The 21739-nt window shown below is 42.7% G+C and overlaps 1 protein-coding gene across 3 annotated transcripts in view; it reads left to right on the top strand.

The window, feature by feature from the left end:
• The window catches only part of Mb21d2 (Mab-21 domain containing 2), a 109826-nt gene that overhangs the window by 66588 nt on the left and 21499 nt on the right, over window positions 1–21739 (top strand). Inside the window, exon 1 of one of the 3 annotated variants that reach the window (XM_047564148.1) lies at window positions 8755–8776. The exons of the other annotated variants lie outside the window; for them this stretch is intronic. The gene's annotated coding sequence lies outside the window, so the exon portion shown is untranslated. Of the gene's footprint in view, window positions 1–8754; window positions 8777–21739 lie in introns of those variants that run through there. 3 annotated transcript variants of the gene reach the window in all.

The raw sequence follows: 21739 nt of genomic DNA, 5'->3' as shown, positions 1-21739 counted from the left end.
TGTTTCATGGAGATGTTTATTTTCTCATCACAATAATCTGTTTGTTGTTGTTTTTTTAAACACGTTGTAGAAACTAAGGACCCAAAGGGTTGTTTATCTAGGTCATTTAGCCACTAAATGACAGAGTGTGAATCCACTTCTAGGTCTTTCTGATCTAAAACATGTGTTCTTTCCATGTTAAAGTGGTGTGCTGATTTTGATTTCTGAGAAATATTTTCTTCACCCTGTTTCCTGTCAGCTTTGGTGATATGAAGAGGAACAACTTGGTGGCACCCAAGGGGTGTAGAGTAGTATGTGTGGATAACAATTCCAAGACAGGGGACGTTCCTAAGAAGTCCTTTAACCAACCCAAACCCCGATTCCTGGCCTTTATCTATGCGGCAGTGGCCTGTCCAGAGCCCCTAATTTGACTGTTCTACTGAACAAGGGAGCATAAGAGGCCCACAGGGGAGCCATATTTCACTTGTTTCTTTCTAAAGGTCATCTGGGGACCGTCAGAAACTTCTTGTGGTGGGAGGGAACTTTCTTGTCCTAAAGAGGTAAGGCTCTTGTAAGCAGGCTCTGGGTCTTCTGGAGCCTGGTGGGATTGGGCTGTAATCTAAACGGAAAGATTGTCCAGTAAACCCTTCTAGATACTGTGACTTAGCTTCAGAGAGAGGCTCTAGAAAAACAGAAAGAAAAGAAGAAGGAAAAAAAAAAGTCCATGCTGTTCCTCCAAGCACAAAGTTAGCTGATTGAATTCAATAAAGGCGCTTTGATTTTCTTTTTCATTTTGAACAAAATTCTGGCCCCTTTATTTTACTTTGAAAATGTGGAATGCGTATGTGTTTCTAATTTCAGGCACTCACCCTTTCTACTCTGCAAAAAGGGGCGCTGCAGGTGGCTTTCTAAAACTTGAACGCCCTGAGTTTTTGTGTTCTCTCTCATGGTCATCTTTTATGTCTGCAGGAGACTTTAGAACTTATTCTTGTAATGCTTCTTGGATATTTTACTTATTGGTTAGAGATACATTTTTTGGAATTTTTCTTTTTAAAGTATATCCCCCACAAAGTTGGAGGATTATGGAAAATTGTTGTTCAAGATTTCTTTCTAGCCTCTCCATGGATATGCTTTCACTTTTTTTTTAACCTGCAGTGGTCATGGGTTAGCTTAATGTTACATGCTTCATCACAATGAGCTTCCTCAAAACTGGAATTTCTTGAGTCTCTTTAAAGCATTTGAACCAGGGGATAGAAGATAGAAAGGAGATTGGGGGAAAAAAAAAAAAAATTTGAGAACTGCTTCCTCAGACCCTTCCATGCTTCTGGGTAGTTATGGGGTGAATTTCTGTGTAGACTGACATTTTCTTTAACAGCTATACTTTGAGTCAAATTCTTTTCTCTGGAACCCTGAGGAAGCTCCCCTTCTGAGAACAGAATTATGTAACATTAGAATTTTTGCCTATTTCTCACCTATGTGTAGATCAATAATACTTAAATTTCTGTGTGTAAACATACTTGCAAGTACCAAGTATTTCTAGTAACTTCCATATTTACTTGCAGTTCCTTTTTTTTTTCTCTCTCTCACTTTCAGTATAAATGGACAGGGAGGAACTGCAAGTCCTTAAAAGAGGAGTTACGTGATTAGACAGCTCTGGACAGTTAGTTCAGTTACATTTCATAGGACCCACCAGTCCAAGTGGGGTGGGGGGCATCTCTACCAGCAAGGAAACACAGTTTGGAGTTGGAAGATATGTGTCCCTGTGGGTGGAATTTTCTTATTGAGTAGCAAAAGGCTCTTTTGCTTAAAAGGACGGTGCACAGATCCAGAAGAGAAGGTCCATGTAAAAGGGATTAAGGTCACCTGAGCTCTGAGGGTGGCCACTCCCCTTTGCTGTATGAGTCCCCTGGCTTATAACAGGCCTGCTAGTAATCATAATTGGGTATAGCACTTAGCTCTTTGTCTGGCACTGTCATGGATTTTATCTTCTTCAGCACTCACAGGATCCCTATCCCACATGCCCCACCCCCTTACTGCTGTGAGGTCACCAGAAATCATCACTCTGTGAAAGAGGAAGCTAGTAGCTTAGGGGCTAATGCAGACATAGGAAACCAGGTTCTCGAACCTAAGCCATTTTGACTTCTAATTCAGTATACCGTGTGCCTCTGTCCTGCCTGACTGGTCATTCACAGCTTGGCTTCGGGAAAGGAGAATGATGGATTAAGAACTCTGCTTCACTTTCTGCTTCCGCTGCTACCCATGTAGTCCATGAGGGCAGAATCAGGGCTGCCTGTGTGCTGTTTGTTGTTTTTTATAAGCATTCATTTCTACTTTATTCTTGGCATGACAGAAGCATAAAATAAAAGCTTTAAATATGTCCATAGATTCTTTGACCCTCCCATCAAAAGATGGAGTCTGTACTTCTAACTTATGGACTTAGTGACTTACTTGTAAAGTGTGTGCCAGTGGCAACTTTGGAGACTAGATTGTGTTACGTGCCTGGCTTTCTCCTTGCTCTTCTTGGATTACTTACTCTGTGGGAAGACAGATGCTATCCTGAGGACCCTTGAGATGTCCTTTATAAAAGCCCATGCAGTGAAGAACTAAATAAAGTCTCTGCAGTCTCCAGTGAGCAACGAGGCCTTTGGTCAAAAACTTGGGCAAGGGTATTTCTGCCCCAGTCAAGACTTCAGATGATGGCAGCCGCTGCCAGAGACTTCACTGGAGCCTCTCAAGAGATCTTGAGCCAGTGATACCCAGCTCCCCACCCCACCCTCCTGGACTTCCAGCTATGCAGATTGAGAGATAAGAAATGTTTATTGTTATAAGTCACTAAGTTTTGAGGTGCTCTGGGAGGCAATTATGTATCACTAATATAGAAATAGATGAATTAGCACCTCAAAGAGCAGATGTTTCTGACAGTCAATGAAAATGACTCAGTGATAGGATCTGTAGTTTGTAGGCACCAGCTACTTCTTAGTTGTTTTCTTTCAACTTTGAAAAATGTATAGCAGGTTTGAGTGTTTCCTAAATTAGATGATCACCTGTGGATCATTCAGAAATCACAGAATCCCTTACATCACCCCGACTCATGAAAATGGAACATCCTAGGGGGTGGGGTTTGAAATTCATATTTTTTGAAAGACTCTTGGAGGTGATGCCAATGCAGACAATGCAAACTTATCCAAGAAATGTTATTTGAGAGCCACCAAAAGGGAACCTTTTCTTTTTTCCATCATTCAGTTCTGATAATCAAGGTTCACTCTGGGGTGGTTGCACTCTAGGTGCCTTGAAATCATGAACCACTGCAAGCTGGTTCTCCTTTGAGCCCTACTATGTGCTTGGCATGGAGCATACATCATGCTAAGCATGGGGACCTGTCCAGGCATCGAAAGTGACCAGGAGCTAAGAGCGAGACAGGTTGCATTGCCACCAAAGAGTTTATGTTTGGCATTGTTCCTATTCATTTGTTTTTTGCCCCTACTGGAGATTGGACCCAGTACCCTACCTCAGCCCCCCCCCCTTTTTTTTTTCTGTTTTGAGACAGGGTCTTGCTAAGTTACCAAAGCTTGCACTTGTGATCCTTCTGCCTCTGCCTCCTGAGTTACTGGGATTACAGGAATGCACCACCATGCCCAGCTAATGCCTGGTGGTGTTCTGAGAAACAGGCTTGTTTATGTGTGCATCTCTTTCCATGTGTACAGTCTTCAGAGCACCCCTTTGGGAAGGAGAAGAACCCAGAAGAGAGCAAGTAGCCATGAGAACATTCTCAGGAGGAAGCTTGTTGGCTGTCTAGAGGGAAGAAAGAAGTCCTGTTTCTTCTCTGCTAACAGAGGCAGACACAGTTGTGGGTACAAACATGGCATATTCTAAATGTGTTTTTAGTTTTTCAATGAAATGCCATAATCCTAACTTAAAATGGGTTCTTTGAGCATTCTGACTGTCCTGGGTGTGGTCTCTGATGTTTACCTTTAGGATGTCACACTGAATGTTTCAATGTCTTGTTGTGTGATCTGTACTTCTTAAAAAAAATAGGAATAAGTCCAGGTGACCACAGGTACCTGTCTTCCCCATGAGGTCTGTGCTAGTGCCCCTCTGGCACTAAGTAACTGGGCTGCCTTAGCAGAGTTATATTCCAACTCTAGAGTTAATGTCTGTTCATTAGCGAAAAGAGTAATTTTTCCAACTTCTCATCTGCATGGATAAATCTATTCACTATTACATTAGTTTGTTCAGACTACCATAAAATTTCAGACAGAGTAGTTTAAATGACAACAATTTTCTCATAGTTCTAGAGGCCAGAAGTCTTCAGTCCAGGTGTTGGCAGGGCTGGTTTCTCCTGAGGTGCTCCTTGGCTTGCAGATATGGTTGCCTGGCCTTTCCTCTGCTACATAGTCCTGTGTCTTTCCATGTCCAGATTTCCTCTTCTAGGGACACCAGTCAGATTGCATCAGGGCCCACCCCACCCCAAAAGCCTCACGTTACCTTAATCATATCTTTTAAAGGCCATAACTCAAATACAGTTACATTCGAGGCCCTGGGGGTTAGGATTTCAATATTTGAATTTTAGGGGAACACAGGTCAGCTGATAGGAAGCATCCAGATGGTCTTTGGATGTTAGAGGTCACACGAAGCAATGGCTGGTGTCTCTATAGCAGTGGTAAAATAGAGTGAATCTCTAAAGATGCTGAGTCCCTGCTGTTCTGGAGGTAAGCTCTGAGATTTCTGTGTGCTATGTGAAGTCAAGGTTAGAGTCACAGAATGCTTCTAAGGATGAAGGAGACTTTGAGTGATGCCCCTTCCTTATTAAATGTTGAGGAAGCTAAATTCCAGAGAAGTACTGAACTACACTTATAATTGGATGTCTTGATTTATAATCCAGCTCCACCCACTGCAGGAGCAATCCCAGCCCAAAGCTGCATCTCCAACTTTGGTTGCCTCACTCATAACACCTTGCACATGCCCCAACAAAAGAGTGGCGTGACATTTTTTTCAAACCTCAAGGAGGGAGGCTGTGATGGGAGACTGGGAATGTGCTAAGAACAACTAAAAATAGTGACATTCTGTAATCAAAAGCTTTTTGTCTGAAGGAAGGCTGTTTTCAGTCTTCTTGGTCTCACAGAGAAGGTTGGGTTTCTCACCATGAGTTGTAGGATCAAGGCTAATTCGTTGGTAAGTTGGCTGAGTTGGTTATATTTAAACACATCAGTACAGAAACAGACCATAGGGATGATCCATTTGTTTCTTTTAGTTTAATTTCTCAGTTAGTATTGGAAATTGTTCCTGATGACTGACTCGTTTTAGAACTAACAGTCTGTTGAAATATTTTAAGAAATTGCACCAAATTTTCATCATTTCCTTCTGGAATCCATTAAGTGACTTGGAGATCAGAGATGTGGGCCTAACCCTTTCTCTTGAATTTATTGAGATAAAAGTTTGCAAATGTTGTGAGCACTTCAAAGAAACCTTTTGAAGATCCTAAGGCAAATCAAATACAACCAATCCTCTCAAAAGTCTGTATCTGTGGTAACAACAATAGTCCACCTAATCCAGTGGAAGTTTCCATCTGTCTTGGGAAAGAAATTCTGTAGCATCACATTGGCATTCTCAGCTTGTCTTACTCTCATGATGGAATTGCTGGTACTTACTTGTGAAACCACTGAAAGAGAAAGGCTGCCCAGACCTTTCCTGGAGTCTGAAACCTGGACTGAGTTTCGACATCAGCTAGGTGTTATTTATAAGGTAAATTATACTAGTGGAAAAACAGAGATGTCTTTTATTGTACAAGAATGACTTGCCACTTTTTACTGTAACTCTGCTATTCATGAGAGAGAATGTTCATGCCACAGACTCACTCCCTGTTTCCTAAATGACTTATTCATTCAACACAAATTGAGAGTGGCCCCCTGTGCCAGGCAACAGGAGAATAGCAGTGAACAGTGAAAACAAAGATTATGGTCCCTACTCTCAGGGACTTTATATTTTAGTGAGAAAAATAGGCTTTAATAAAACAATTTCACTTTGAATGTTTGCAAGTTGGATAAATTCTCCAAAGGAAGGAATACAAGTCTAGGAGGTAATAGAAGCAGATAATGTGGGAACCTGCCCAGGCTGGAGGGCTTCCCCGAGGACCTGCTTCTTGACTGAGAAGTGAGGGGTGAGAAGTCAGTTGAGAAGGTTGGAGATGGAGCAAGAAGATAACGACCCAGCAGAGGGAACAGCATGTGCAGAGAGGTGGCATGGTGGAAAAGCAGTGGATTGGGATGAAAGAATTTGGATTTTGGTCTTTTTTGGAGTCTATTATTATTATTATTACTATTATTTTGTATCACTGGGAAAAAAATCACTTCAGTTCCTTGAGCCTTGTGTCCTTGTTTCTATTACAACTGAATTTGAGTCAGAGAATCTGAGGGAGTTCAGAGTCACTGAACTGGATTTATACACTCACACAAATTGGGCACTTCCCATGTACCAGGCAACCTGAAGGGTCCTGCAACTGGAAGGTGAATGAACTGGGGTCATTCACCTCGAGCTGTGAGGTCCAGCAATAGAGAAAAACATAAGACAACATGTGGTGCCATGTTTTGGGTGTCATGGGAATACAGATGAGCATGCAGTTGACCTTCACAGGAGGTGATTGAGGTCTGGAGGACTTCATGGCAGAAACACCATTCACCAAAGGAGGAGAGATGAAGTTAACCTGGGTGGTCAGACTGCTATGAAAACAGTTGGTAGAGATTGAAAATTTTCATTTGACCAACAGTTATGCTACTTCACACTGTAAAGCACTGACAACTTACTTAATCATGTTCTCTCTCTCACTCTTGTTCCCCCCAACCCCCAAAGGACTGTGATCAAACCCAGGTCTGATGCTTTCTAGGCAAACACTCTCCCATTGAGCTACATCCCCAGCCCAGGCAAACACTCTCCCTAGGCTACATTCCCAGCCTTTTGAGACCTCATGTGCACCCAGATCTCCAGGGTAGATTCGAAGGTTGAAGATGGAAATCCTTGCTCAGCAAAGCTGAGAAAGCTGAGAAACTGTCTCCCTGCTCTGGCTTGGTTTTCCACCTGTCAGAATGTGCCCTTTCACAGCAGAGGGGCAGGGACTTAATTATTACAGCTTGTGGAATGTTTAGAAGATCAGGTCAAGGATGAGTTTGTGGTACGGAACTGAAGGCACCCAAGCGAGAGGTTTAAAAATGAAGGGGAAATTGTTTTGTTTTGTTTCACTTTTACTTTCTTTTGCAGAGAAAGATGTTAATGGCCTGAGTGTGCTTCATAGTTGGGTCAGATCTTCAAAAAATGGTGTCCTCTGTAGAGATAGGAAGAGCTCTGGAGGAGCTGCTGTAACGTTCTTTTTTGTTTATTCTTTTAACTTCCACTTTAGTGGGATGTGTTTTCCTTCCCAAAGGTAGGTTAGCATTCCTGCCGTGTTCTACCTGCTGGCCAAGAGATTGGCTTGAGAGGAGGCAAGCCCAGCAGCTTGAGGAGAAGTACTAGAAACCCGGCTGTGGTCCTTTAGTACGAACATGATTAGAAACAAACAAAACACCAAACAAACATTATTGATTTTAAAATTTGTTCCTGACCTACTTCTGAAAGGAAAGGCTTAAGAAAAAAGACTTCACGAAATACAGCCATTAAAATACAGGGCAAAGCTAAAACCTTTACAAGAAGGTTAATGTAGCAGCAAGTAGGTTTTATTGGACCTAAGTAGATAGCTACAGTAAGTATTATTGTTCAGGGATCTGAATTTTAGATGGAATATTACTGGCAGTCTAACTAAAAAAAAAAAAAAAAAAGGAAAATATGGTTGCCTGATTACTTTTATTGACGGATGAAAAGGAAATATGTCAGCTTGTTGGGAGATACATCCTTTAATATACTTACTATGCAGATATTGATGTTATCAGTGTTGAATAGTGTAATTTGCCAATTCTTCAGTAAGTTTTCGAGCCAATGGCAAACTCTCCTTGGTAAGACATGGTTTTTTCATTGACCTTAAGTAAAATCTTATTCTTAGTTGAAGGCATTTTTATATGGACTGGTGATTAAGGTAATTTATGTGTGCAAATTTTGACAATGATTTGATGCAGAGAAAGCTGTCAGTAAGTGGACGGTCATTATGTTGCTTAGATCAGTGTTTCAAAACTTGCATGTTCTTAAGAACTGTGTGGGACTCTTGTTAAAATACAGATTCCAATGCCCTCCCCAGGCTTGGTGAATAATCGAAGTCTCTAGGTAGAGGGCTGTGTGTATATTTAAGAATTGCATCAAGTTGAACCTTTTCCTTGACTGTTTTTGCCTCACTTGGTCTTTGCAGCAGCCACTTTGAGTGTAACTTGTGATAGGAGCCTGAGGCAATAGCATTGAAAGTGAGATGGTGAGGCCCAGCAGAGCCAGTTTAATTAGCTGGCCTGCACAGCCTGTAATGTCATTTCCCCTTCTCAAGCTGTAGTGCTTCTGCTGCTCCCATCAGTTCCTTGCAGGTGCCTTCTCATCTGTGAGTCCATTGATTCTTACAACATCTCATTGTGGTAGCAGAACAAGTATAATAATAGTATTTTATTGATTTTAAGATGAACATTTTCCCACAGTTTTACATCTCTAACATTAGTACACATCTTAGAATTGATGCTGTCCGAGTTTGATTTTTTTTTTTTTCTGAGCAAGACATAAAATAATGGTGCACCTGATATTCAGAAAGTGTCAAAGATTTGATGAATGGCGTTATTCCTTTTATAGATGAGTCATCTGAGACACTAAGAAGGCCACGTGACCATTGGGAGTCACTGTGAGTTGGGGGAACCTCGTGTCAGATTCAGCTCTCTGTTCTTGTACTAGCTATTGACTACCAAATAACCAGGTTAAGTATGAATCATCTTCCAGATTTTTGGACTCAGGCATTTGGAAGGCACTTGGCGGATAGTTCTGGCTTGGGGTTTCACGAGGCTGCAGTTAAGAGGTTGGCTGGCTGCTGCCATCTGGAAGTTTGGTGCAGGAGGGTCCACTTGCAACTGGTGTGGTACCTGTGGAGGCCTCAGTCCCTCCCCGTGGAAACCTTGCCACAATGTTCCTGGAAAGGGCCATGACATAGCGGCGGTGACTGACTTTTCCCTAGCAGGTGACCCAAGAGACCTAGGCAAGTAAAATATCAAAATGCCTTTCATGACCTTGCTTCATTCTGTCACTTCTGCACAGCAAATTGCCATGTACACCCACCCTGACTCAATGTGGGAGGGCATTACACATGGCACCGCATTGGGAGGTGAAGTTGTCAGGGGCCGGCCATTTCCTTCACACCTCCCTGCCTTTCCTGCTTAGTTCTGTTTCGCTCAGCTTGACCATTTCATACCCTTAGGCCATTCTTAAATTGAATGAATGAAAACTCTTTGTGATTTATGTCCCATTCTAGCATTCCTGAAACTTTAATGTGCCTCAGATCCCCCAGGTCTCCTGTTGAAATACAGATTCTGACTCAGTAGGTCTTGAACAGGCTTGAGATTCTGCATTCTTACAAGCTCCCAGGTGGCACCCTTGGTCCTCCTGGTCCATGAACAACACTTTGAATAGCAGGCAGGCCTCAATAGCACCCTCTCTAGGACCACACTGTAACCACAACTCCTTCCTTCTCAAAATGTACTCACCTCCTCCTTTATTTGGCAGATGGTCTGGGGAAAAGAAACGGGACAAAAAGCAGATTGCATCATAAAGAGGCTCACAGAGAGGGAGGTATGCAGCAGACAAGAGTCCATGCATTATTAGGTGGGTCGCTTGCTGCAGCTGTGAGCTTCACAGTGAAGGTCAAGTTTCAGACAGCAACAACTGTGTTCTCACCGTGACCGGGTAGTTAACTTGCAGCGGGTAGGGTTGGGAGGGACTGGAAACCAAACAGTGCTTAAAGTGGAACACATCCATGCGTTCTTCAGCGCTCAGATACTCATCAGCATCCTCCCCCACCCCACCTCAGTTCTCTCTCCCTCTTACACACACCCTGAGGCATCAGCACTCAGGCAAGTCTAGACCCAGAAGATATTTTTCCCTGAATATAATGAAAATTATAGCTGGAACATTCCCATAAACGCTGCCATACTTGCTGCTTAGCTAAGAGCTCGGATGCTGGACCTGACACTGCCTTCTTTTTTTTTGCTCCTGGTGAAACTTGCATCCCCTGTGCCCCACACATTAGTCAAGAGGAACGTATTAGACCACAGCTCCACAAGAAAGGAGTGGTGTCTGCTTTCTTTGCTCTGAATCAGTCTCTGTCTCTGCCTGTATGTTTATCTACACACACGCGTGCACACACACACACATTATAAACAAAGAGAATGAATAAGCCAGCAGGACATGTTGAGAGGGAACTCTTGAACCTGGTGACTCTCGCAGGAAGCGCAATGAGCTCTTCGTAGCAGTGCACAGGGAATTTTATTCTTTCATATTCTGGTGTTTTGGGGAACCTATCAAAGCTGGAAGGGCTTTCAGTATTGAGTCCCTGAATTTACTCTGCATCTCTCCTTGGTGCTGTGGAGGGATGATACTGAGCTGCATTTCACAGGGCCTCTGTTCCAGAAAATTCTACAGATGGGATATTGATTTGTCAAAGAAATAATAGTTATCATTGGAGGCTATCTAGAATATCAGCCAGTTCTTTCCTGGTGGGTGAAAATTTAAAATAGGACAACCTCTTTGGAACATAACAGTATAACCTTTTTATAAAAATGTTAAATGTACACCACACACTTCTTGCAGCTGTTGAGCTCCCAGTTGTTTACTTAAGGAATGGAATTTACATCTGCACAAAGGTCTATACACAAGTGTTTACAGCAACTTTATTTGTATTGGCAAAAAATACTGGTGAATGACTAGATGCAAGATGTCCATTCAGTGGGATTCTACTCAGCAATAAAAAGAGGCAGGGTATTGTTAAGTCAACAAAATGCGTGAATCTTAAAAGCATCATGCTAAGTGAAAGAAGCCTGCCATGAAATACTGCTCTTATTTATGTGTCATTTGGGAAATACCAAAACTACAGGGACAAATCACATCAGAGATTGCCTGGGGCCTAGAAAGCGAATTGACTGCAAAGATTACAAGACAACTTTTTGGGTTAATAGTTCAGGTATTAGGAATCTGTGTCTTTATTGTGGCAGTTTTATGCACTGTATACCTTTGTCAAGCTCATCAGACTGCATTGGGGAGTATCAGGGATTGAACTCAGGGGTGCTTTACCACTGAGCCACATGCCCAGCCCTTTTAATATTTATTTTGAGGCTGGATCTTGCTAAGCTGCCCAGGCTGGCTTCAAGTTCGCAATCCTTATGCCTCAGCCTCCTGGATGCCTGGCCCAAACTGCATTTTTAAAAGGAGATGAATTTTATTGTATGTAAGTTATACCTCAGTAAATATGACTTTAAAAATTGACATCAAACTGTCCAAAGCCATCGTTTTCCAAATGAGGAAGCAGCCGTGGGTGAAGAAGGGACTTGCTGCAGCTGCGCTGAGGCAGAGCCCAGGCTTCCTCAGCCCCCTCCCGAGGCGACAGCGAGCTGCAGCCTCAGCCTCCTGTCTTAACTCATTGCACACTGCAGGTGGGACTCACGCCCGTCCTTGCTTCTCAGTGCAGTGCTGTCTGGGCTTTTCCAAACCCGCCCTCTACGGTGCCACCCATCAGGCTGTTCGCTTGAAATTCTGCTGGAGGTTTCCTAATTAGAAAATAAAGCAAATTTTGCATTCAACCAGAATCCGGTGAACGTAAAGCTCTCATGATGAGCTTCTGTGTACATATTCTGCTTTCATAAAGGAGACGGGAAAGCAGAATAGTGTCATCTGTGTGTTCACAAGAGGCCTGGTAGGTCTCTGCTCGTCAGTCTAGCAAGAACAGTGTCCTCAAGAACCACACCAACTTCTTGTTGCAGGGAGCAGCCGGGTTTAGGGAGAGTTAGGCCTGGTTTAAGTTTTTGAATCTTTTACTTCCTAGTCGCTTGTCCTTGATAAACACTTAACCTCAGTGTCTGCAAAATAGTGACCAGTTCTTGCCTTGTGAGGTTTCTGTGAGGTTTGAGACTGGAGAGTAGAGCACCCGCCCTGCTGGGGTACACGGCTCCGTGTGTCAGCCCCGGACTGTGCTTCCCATTCCTCACCTCCAGCCTTAACAGTTGTCATCCCCTTGTGGAGGTGACCGAGCCCAGCAATGCCATCTGTCAGACTTCACACCACTGCCAGAGCCACTGGGCTGTGTGTAGATTTGGGTAAATGATTGTGGCTCTGAATCAAGACCTATTTATAAAATAATCATTTGGGAAGGCTAAAGAAGAATAAAACTTATAAATTTGAGCAGAAGCCTCCTTTTGCCTTTTCTAAATTATATATACATATAAGTTTTTATTAAAAATCAAAGCTTTTTTTTTTGCAGAATCTCCATACTGCTTTCCACTTTCCAAAGTGGTTGCACCAGTTTGCAGTCCCACCAGCCACGTGTGAGTGTGCCTTTCTCCTACGTCCTCACCAACATTTGCTGTTCCTTGTGTTCTTGATAGTTGCCATTCTGACTGGAGGGAAATGAAATTTCAGTATAGTTTTAATTTGCATTTCTCTAATTGCTAGAGATGTAGAATTTTTTTCCATATATTTGTTGATCATTTGAATTTCTTCATTGGGGAAAGGTCTTTCCTTTGCCTATTTATTGATTGGGTTATTTTTATTTTTTTTATTTTTTTGGTGTTAAGCTTTTTGAGTTCTTCATATATCCTGAAATGAACGCCCTGTGTGAGGTGCAGGTGGCAAAGATTTTCTCCCATTCTGTAGGCTCTCTCTTCATGCTCTTGATTGTTTCTTTTGCTGTGAAGAAGCTTTTTAGTTTGATACCAACCCATTTATTGATTTTTTATTTTACTTCTTGATACCAACCCTTTTATCTATTTATTGATTTTATTTCTTGTGCTTGAGGAGTCTTGCTCAGGAGGTTAGTTCCTATGCCAATATGTCGAAGTTCTACCTTTCCTTCTAGTAGGTGCAGAGAATGGGAACCACCATTTGACCCAGTTAACCCACTCCTTGCCATGTATCCAGAAAATTTAAAATCAGCATACTTCAGTGACACAGTAACATCAATGTTTATAGCAGCTCAATTCACAATTGCTAAACTATGGAACCAACCTAGATGCCCATCAAAAGATGAATGGATAAAGTAATGGTGGTATATATACACAATGGAATATTATTCAGCCATAAATAAGAATGACTTTATGACATTTGCTGGTAAATGGATGTATCTAGAGAATATCATGCTAAATGAAATAAGCCAATCCCCCAAAGCCAGAGGTTGAATGTTTTCACTGATATGTGGAAGCTAAACCACAATAGAGGGGAGGAGGGGAAGAAGAGAAGTTCAGTAAATTAGGCAAAGGGAAGGGAAGGCAGAAGGGATAGGAACAGGAAAGACAGTAGAATAAATCTAACCTAATTTTCCTGTTTACACATATGGAATTACATATGTGAACCCCACCATCAGACCCACCTGTAAGAATGGGGTTCTAGTTAGAATAAGATTTATCCTATGCTTATATAATTTTATAAAATGGATTCTACCATCATATATAACTAAGAAGAACCAATAAAATAAAAAATAAAATATCAAAGATAAAAACTTATATAGAATTTATACACAAGAAAATTCACCTTCTTTTAAAAACGCAGTTTGAGCCCAGCACACTGTTAGGCTTCTGTATTCCCAGTGCCTTGAGACTGAGGCAGGAGGATCAGAAGTTCTAGGCCAGCCTCAGCAAGGCCCAGACTGGGATCTGCCCCCTCCCAGTTGAAAGGAAGCTGCCCTCCCCAATCACATCTTCACTCAGCATATTTTTCCTGGAAAAAAAAAAAAATTCCAACAAGCAAGAGACCATGTACTATTTAGGGTCCAACCAAAACCAGAGAGGCAGGGAGACTCCCAGCAGCCCCAGGAAGGCCAGCTTTCGGGCATTCTCTGTAATCACCAACTGCCCTCTAAGACTTAGAGGGTGGTTTACTGCTAAAGGAAATAAGATCACTAGGTTTAGGGTTGACTTTATTAAACTTACTCATTTTCCCCCTATTTATATTTGCAATGATGTACCAAGTTAAGTTTTCCATCTTCACCTGAAAATGCTTCTTGTTCTGTCACATAGTCAGGGTGAGCCTAGGTTTACAAAACACTGACTGGTTTTTTATTTCACTCAGGGGCACTTAACCACTGAGCCACATCCCCAGCCCTATTTTGTATTTTATTTAGAGACAGGGTCTCACTGAGTTGCTTGGTGCCTCACTTTTGCTGAGGCTGGCTTTGAACTCCTGGCTTTGATCCTCCTACCTCAGCCTCCCGAGATGCTGGGATTACAGGTCCAACTAGTTTTAACAGCCTAAAGTAACTGGCAGAACATTAACTGGCAAACACACCAAGGACAAGAGAACTGGTTTTCCTACTGTGTTTAAATCCCTCTATTCTGTGCTTCATGTGCGTTGACTCGCTTCTTCTCCTTTCCTGACCATTGCCATCCAGTAGTAAGTGGCCAGTTAGACTTACAGATACGTATCCTCTCAAGCACTGTGGACCACATTTTGTCATGGACGTTATACTCAAAGGGTGTAATTTGGTCTTAAATTAAGCATGCTACATTCTAGCACATGGAGAATATAATTCATGTTAAAGCTCTGTAGGAGAGGGAAAGCACAGAGTTATGGTGCTAGAAGATTTTCCTACTACCCAGGGCAGAATTATTGTCCTGTTGAATAGATTAGGAGCCTGAAGCCCAGAAAAACGGGAGTCAAGGCCAGCGGTCAAAGTGGAGGAGGATGAAGACAGCCTCCCAACATCAGCCCAGAGCTGCTGCTGCTAGCCCCCACCTCACTCCCTTTGTGTAAGTTATTTAATAAATTCATTTCACAACCCATAGAGCACAGTAGGAAACAATGCAATTACTGAACCATAGGAACACAGCTGCCAACATCTTGTTGATTCAGAATTGTCCAAACACTTCCATGTGGGGGCGGGACTGATGCAATTTGCTGGTTCAACAGTTGACATTGATAAATTGGAGTTTCATTTCCTCTGCCTTCTGTTGGAGGTGCTAATGAGCATTGAAAGACTAGAGAAATGCAGCCTGGAGACCAAGGGAGACTCTTTGCCTGATTTACATACTAAGTAATAGAGCCCAGAAGATGTAGATTTGACACCGCTAGGTAATGGGTGGGCTTACTTGAAGGCACTAATAAAGGCCAAATAAAATTAGCATTGTGAAAATTTTAATTATTTAAGTTCCACTTGCAGATTGTGTGGGCTGGAATCTTCATTTATTAGGAGAGAGTGTTTGCTTTGCCTAATATTCTTTTATGTTTCCTGAAATGTTCTTTTATATTTAAGGGGGCACTGTGCCAAGATTCCTTGGCGTCGGGAAAATGAGGGGGTTGGCCCAGATGATCTCTGAGGTCTCTTCCACACTCTGAAGTTTTGACTTGCTTTGGCATGGAGAATTTTCCTGAAATGAATTGCATTCCCCTATATGCACATTTATCCAGGCCTCTCTTTTCTGAAACCTCTTTTTCTTACTCATTCAAGAAGCTCACTGTGTACCAGTTACTGTGTTAGGAACTAGAAACAAAGTAGGTAACAGGCCTGAACATCACCAGGCCCCTGTTCTCAAGAGCTGACATTCCGGAAGGGAGATGGGTGAGTAGAAGGGACTGGGAATATTGCTGGGGGCGGAGAGCTTGGAGCAGATGAAAGCACAGGATGAGCTCCCTAAGCAAGACGTTCAGGACTTCTGTTAGAACAGGTCGTATTTCAGGTAGATTGCCAAGTTAGGAAGTGGACGATGGGGCACGGGTGCAAATATTGGAGTGGACTTTGTGCTGCGTGCCTTCCAGGACTTTCTGAGAGTGTTTTCTGTGTGTCCCCTAGAAGAGGATTAGGAGGACATCCTCAAGCACAGCGTTTGCTTGGTGTGAGAACAGAAAGTGGAGGAAGGGAGCGACTTTGGGAACTGAGAGGGCAAAGGGTGGACACTCAGGGCTTGTCATGATGAAAAGGTTAAAATTTTTAAATGAAATTCTTAGAAATATGTTTTATATTTCCCTCCTTCAATAGAGACTGTGGGCCATCATTGAACTCAAGCATGTCTTTGTGAAGCCAGTTATTTTAATCAGATCACTAGAGTTCCAAACCACTTTTCAAAATGTCTATATTCAGCATTTCACATGAGACAATCAGTGCACACAGAAGTTATTTATTTATTTTTTTCAGAAATCAGACAGTTTGGGCTGGAGGTATAGCCCAGTGGCAGAGTTCTTGCAGGGTTTGATCCCTAACATGGCAGAAAAGGTGCAGACAGAAAAACCAGCTTAATGACCAAGTGGACTCTTTTTAAAAGACTCCCTATATCTCTAAACTATCCTTTTCTCCAAAGGTCAGCTTCAAGTATTACCTCCTCTGCTTCTTCCATATCTACTATTTCCCCTTATGTTCTACCAATTGCCAACTGTAAACTTTTCCTCGCTGAAAAAGAAATGGGGAAAGAGAGAGAGAGAGAGAGAGAGAGAGAGAGAGAGAGAGAGAGAGAGAGAGGAGAGAGAGAGAGAAGAGAAAGCGAGAGCAAATGAATTTTTGCCAAATTATTCAAGGTCTCATTACACCTATCAATATACTTTGATAATTTGGTTTTTCTTCCTTCATACTACAAATTGAGTGTTTTTTTAATTATAAATGAGGCCTTAGATTTTGGTGTATATGGGAAGGTATCTCACACAGTTTTAAAGAATGAAATCTTAAATTCTTTATCTAGAATTTTAATACCTTGGTGATTTGACATTATTTTGTATGCAATTTTCTTGGTAAAATTGGAGGTTTCCACTTCGACTCCCTGCATTCTCACAGAAACAAATCCCACTACACATGTCAATATAGAGAGGAGTCACAGTCCTGAGGCTGTCTATGAGGTGTCCAAAGGCAAAAGTACTTTTGTTATATGTTTTCACATAGGAACCAATTCTTATTTCCATGGTTTTTAAGTTTTCTCATTTTTTTCATCTGTCCATTTTATTCAAAAACAACGATAAATTCTGTTTGAATAAACAGATTGTCATGAGCGCCAGCATTTAAAAACTAACCACTTATATACACAAATGTGTGTCTCAAAGTCCAAACCAGCCAGTGTGTTACCTTTTCCTTATTTATTAAGCTCTCACCCTAAAGGGTAGACTTTGAGAAGTGTATTTTGTTAAGCAGCAACTAGATACAGTTAGGAAATCTCCAGTTGCACATCATTTTAGAGATTATCGGACAGTTATTTACTCATGGTTTTATTTTATTTTTGAGGTGGGGTCTAGGTATGTTGCCCAGGGTATCCTTAAGCTCCTGGGCTCAAGTGATCCTCCTGCCTCAGCCTTCCAAGTAGCTGGGATGCAAGTGTTCCCCGGGGCCCATCCTATCCATGGTTTCAAAGCAAATTGGATGCTTTTTTTTGGGGGGGGGGTGTCATGTCATTGATTAAAATTAAAGCTGTTCTAAACAAAATTTCCTTGTAGGTAATCTTGGCTTTATTTTAAATGTGGTTGGTGAAAGCTACCTATAAATAAACTAGAACTCAGAATTTTCAGTCTGAAAATTGTTCACATGTTTAAAATGTACAAATTAAATTTTGAATTAATATTACGCTGGCTTATAAACGTGTCAGATATGACTCGTGTTAGTTCCACAGTAGAAAGTGGAGAAAGCAGATGTCCACTGAGTACTGCCCTGAGGGTGGTGGACAGAGTGCCTAAGAAGGTGTTGGACTTGTGCATTCATGGCCCTACCCGCCACCTCTGTGCGGTGTTACTGGATCGACTCCAGGGAGTCAGAGTGCTGGTTTAAGAATGAGGACCCTTTGGTCTAGGCTGGACTTGACACCAGTTGAGTGACCTTTCCTTCCTAATGGTACCTGTGTGGCACTCAGTGTTCACACCTGTAGGATGAAGCAGTCAGACCGAGTGTTCTAAAGGCCCGCAGAGTTCTGAGATGGGTGAATGTGACAAAGGTCTCCTTCAGTCTTTCAGGGAGAGAAGCAAAAGCCATAACACATACAGTGACCTGGCCCCAGCCACAGGGAAAGCCACAGACTCAACAGGTATAGGTCAGACTTGGAGATTGTTGGTCCTCTCCAGCCCTTTGACCCATGTGGCCCCTCACGGTCACCCTGACAGCACCTACCTGGTATTGGACTTTATCATCACCAAACTCAGTCATTTGCATTTACTCTTACATTTGCAAGGTGACGTCTAGGTGGGCATTTAAATGATGTGGGAAGAATAGCAAGTGAGCAAGTTCCCGTTCTGATACCGAATCCTCTGTTTCCATGCAATCTTTTTATCAATCTTGATAGCAAGATTGGTGTCCTAGATGAACATATATTATTTTTTTGATTGAATCTTACTTTGGGGGAGAAACCAATAATTCAAATGAAACAGTATAAGTGACTCTCAAGATGATGATGGGCTCTCCTCTTCAACAAAATTCAGAAACAACTTCCATTAGGAATGAAAATTTTAAGCAACTTCTCTGTCCCCCTCCCCCCACACCTTTTCCGTTTACACCAACACTGTTAAGCTTTTTTGCAGCACATGTAATTAGTTTTTATATGACTTGCTGTAAACAATATCTCCTGATAACTTCACATTTAGAAACATGATGGGTATAAATTTGTTTAGAGTCAGATCACATATTTCCATGTAAGAATATTCCATAGTGTTGAGGTTCATATGTGCCATTTTAACTCAGTTTGCATGCTTTTATTAATTAATAACCCTAATAATTACTAACTTGGGTTTGGGGAGTTGGAAGCTGTAAAGGAGGAGGGGGAGGAAGAGGGAGAGGAGAGCTGAGCAGTTTTGAAACTGACAAATCATTTCCTTGGCATTGCCTTTGGCTGGCTCCTTGCTGGATCTCTGTCCCCTAGGCCATCTAGCACCCAGATGTCCCACCATTGGTACTTTGTCAATCTCCAAATCACTCACTCAACTCTGAATCAAAATGTCCATCCACAAGGGCAGGCGGTCTCGGCTGCTGTGAGTATGTCTTGCTCTAATAGAACTTTTATGCTCGGAGTAAATGGTAATTAGCATCTTAACTTCCAAGAGGCAATTTTCATTTTCTTTTTTTAAAATTATATATAAGTAACTTAACTGGTAGAATTTCAGGAAAAATCAGAGGGCAAAAATTCAGGAAAAGTCAGGCTTGAAAATCTATCACCAGGCCTAATTTTCTTGACTTGCTCCTAAGTTTCCGATGCTTCTTTCAATTCTGGACCCCCTAGTGTTTGAAAGCTTCAGTGACTTTGCCAGCTCCCAGGGGAAAAGTGGAACCGTGAGGATGGGGTAAGGATTGAGGGAGTGCGGACAGTCAGCTCCTCTTAGCTGTGAGAGATGTCCACAAGTCAACTCCGTGGTAAGAGTCAGATCCACCGTGTAACTTTGGACTATTTAACCTTAGAGTCTCATACTACCAGAGGAATCATAAAGATGAATGATAATACAAAATAATCTCTTGGCCCAAAGTAGATGCTCAATCAATGGGTGATATTAGTAAGAGTCCAGAGATGGTTGGACAGTGATACTTGGAAGATGGGGGCATGATTCAAACAAACGTGCGTGCATTGTCTTTTGAGGTGTGTGTACACTCTTGTTTGCTTGATGTAGATTTATGGGGATGCAAAGTGGGTGGTGGAGCTGCCAGGTGGACTTCCAGATGTGTGCAGATGAGGCAGCTGAGCTGCTGAGGAGGGTGGGCCTTGCAGAAGGAGCCTGGGGCGACATGCTGAGGGAATGTTCCAAACCAGCCTGAGCAGTCACCAAGACACGCACACTTTGATCAGCAGTCACTCGTCGTCTGTCTGAGGCGAGAATCGATACCAGAAGGAGAAGGTGACAAATCATTCATTGCCTGAAGACTGGCTGTAAATCCAGTGCCTGTTATTTTCTTTCTAACCACTGTAAAGAAACTTCCACACAAGTCCCTTCCCTGCCATACAGAGCCTCTTCCCTGGACTTTGAAAATGCTTTGCAAAAATCTGAAATGACCTTTTATGTTCTAAGGAGCTGTTCTCTTGGGGAAATTAAAGGCTTGTTCTGTTTCATTCTGCTTAGTCACGTCAGCACTCATGACTCTTTGTTTTATTTTTTACAGTCTGTTCCTTGGTGCTCATGACTTAGAGCAATAATTTGTCCGAAGAGTCTGCATGAGCATCTGTGGGGCGTGGACTTTGACACCTGTCAGCTCCCACTTGCTGCAAACTCACTCTTCATATGGCCTCTCCTTCACCTTCTCTTAACACAGAAACACAACACTTTTTATATATGGACTCCTGAAGGTCAGAGCATTAAATACCTTGACTCCTTTCATAGCCAAGGAAGCAGAGGTCAGAGGGGAGGGACACCCCTCATGGGGTGGAATCAGGCCCAGGACATCCTGCTGGAGGTTCAGAGCTCTTGGGGGTTCCAGGGTCTTATCCCCAGAGCACTGGCCACAGGACTGAAGGGCCTGCTCCCTGAGCTTCCGGGGTTTATGTGAGGTGTCTGCCAAGCCTCTGACCTGCTCTGGGACTCCTGGATGCAAGGTAGATGTAGATGTACCAGTTAGTAAAGTTGGAAAAAAGTGGAGTCCTTTTAGACAGCTTTGGAATGATTAGAGCAGGGAATCGGGACCCCCCAACGGTGTTCTGCATAGAGTGGGCCTTTTGTAAGCACTCATTTATTTTTCTGCTGAAGGCCAGCCTCAGGCAGAATTGGGAAGTAGGCAGCTTGATATGATGCAGTGATTTTCAAACCTTTTTCTCTGCTTTTAAAACGGTAGGACTCTTACTTCAAATAGAAGCAGAAGAGGAAGCCCAGTATGTAAAACAGTTAAAAGTGGTTGAAGTGGAGGTGGGAGGCCCAGATTCGATTCATTTGGCTCCCAGATTCTTTCCTTATACTTCATCTTCTGCATCTAGCCTCCAATCATGACAAGGCTCCATGGGTGGCCTAGCCCCTGGCACTCAGTCTGGAAACCACCATTTCAGTGAAAACCCAGTGTTCTGGATCCCAACACTTGAGGCAAATCCCTCAACCACTGAGCCTGACTCTCTTCCTTTCCTTTCCTTTCCCGCCCCTCCGCTCTTTCTTTGCAGCACTGGAGACTTGAACTCAGGAACCCAGCAGTGCCTTCCAGTGAGCCACATTCTAGTCTTATTTTGATTTCTTTCTTTTGAGACAGGATCTTAGCAAGTTGCTGAGGCTGCCTCCAACTTGTGATCTTTCTGCCTCAGCCTCCCCAGTAGCTGGGATTAAAGGCTCGTGCCCAGCCCTGACTTTCTTTTCTTGTAGATTGAGGCCAAGCTGTCAAACGGGAGACCTTTGCCTGTGAATGTGAAGTGAGATGGCGCATGCTGCACCTGGGCCCCTGTTGATCCTCTGTGGTTGTTGATTGACCCCTCTCTTTTTATAATTTTCTCCTCTGCCTGCTTTCTTTGCCTTTCTTCCCTCAGATAGCCTCTTTCTTCAGGAAGCCAGACAACTCTGTCCAGGAAAGCTCTGAGTCACTCCCATGCAGGGTCAGCTCAGGTCAACCCATCTTCCCAAGAGCATGGCCATTGACAGTTCCAGATTCCGAGAAAAGCTCAGTCCCGGCCCCTTGCTGGCCCAGACAGTACACCCTGGAGGGATCATGTGTGGGGACCTTGTCATTCATTTCAGAACTGCTGTCTTGCCTTCTCTC

Source organism: Sciurus carolinensis, chromosome 9 (genome assembly GCF_902686445.1).
Source record: "Sciurus carolinensis chromosome 9, mSciCar1.2, whole genome shotgun sequence".
In the NCBI taxonomy this organism is placed as follows: Eukaryota; Metazoa; Chordata; class Mammalia; order Rodentia; family Sciuridae; genus Sciurus; species Sciurus carolinensis.
Note: the sequence above shows the minus strand (reverse complement) of the source record. Positions and strands in the feature narration are given on the sequence as shown.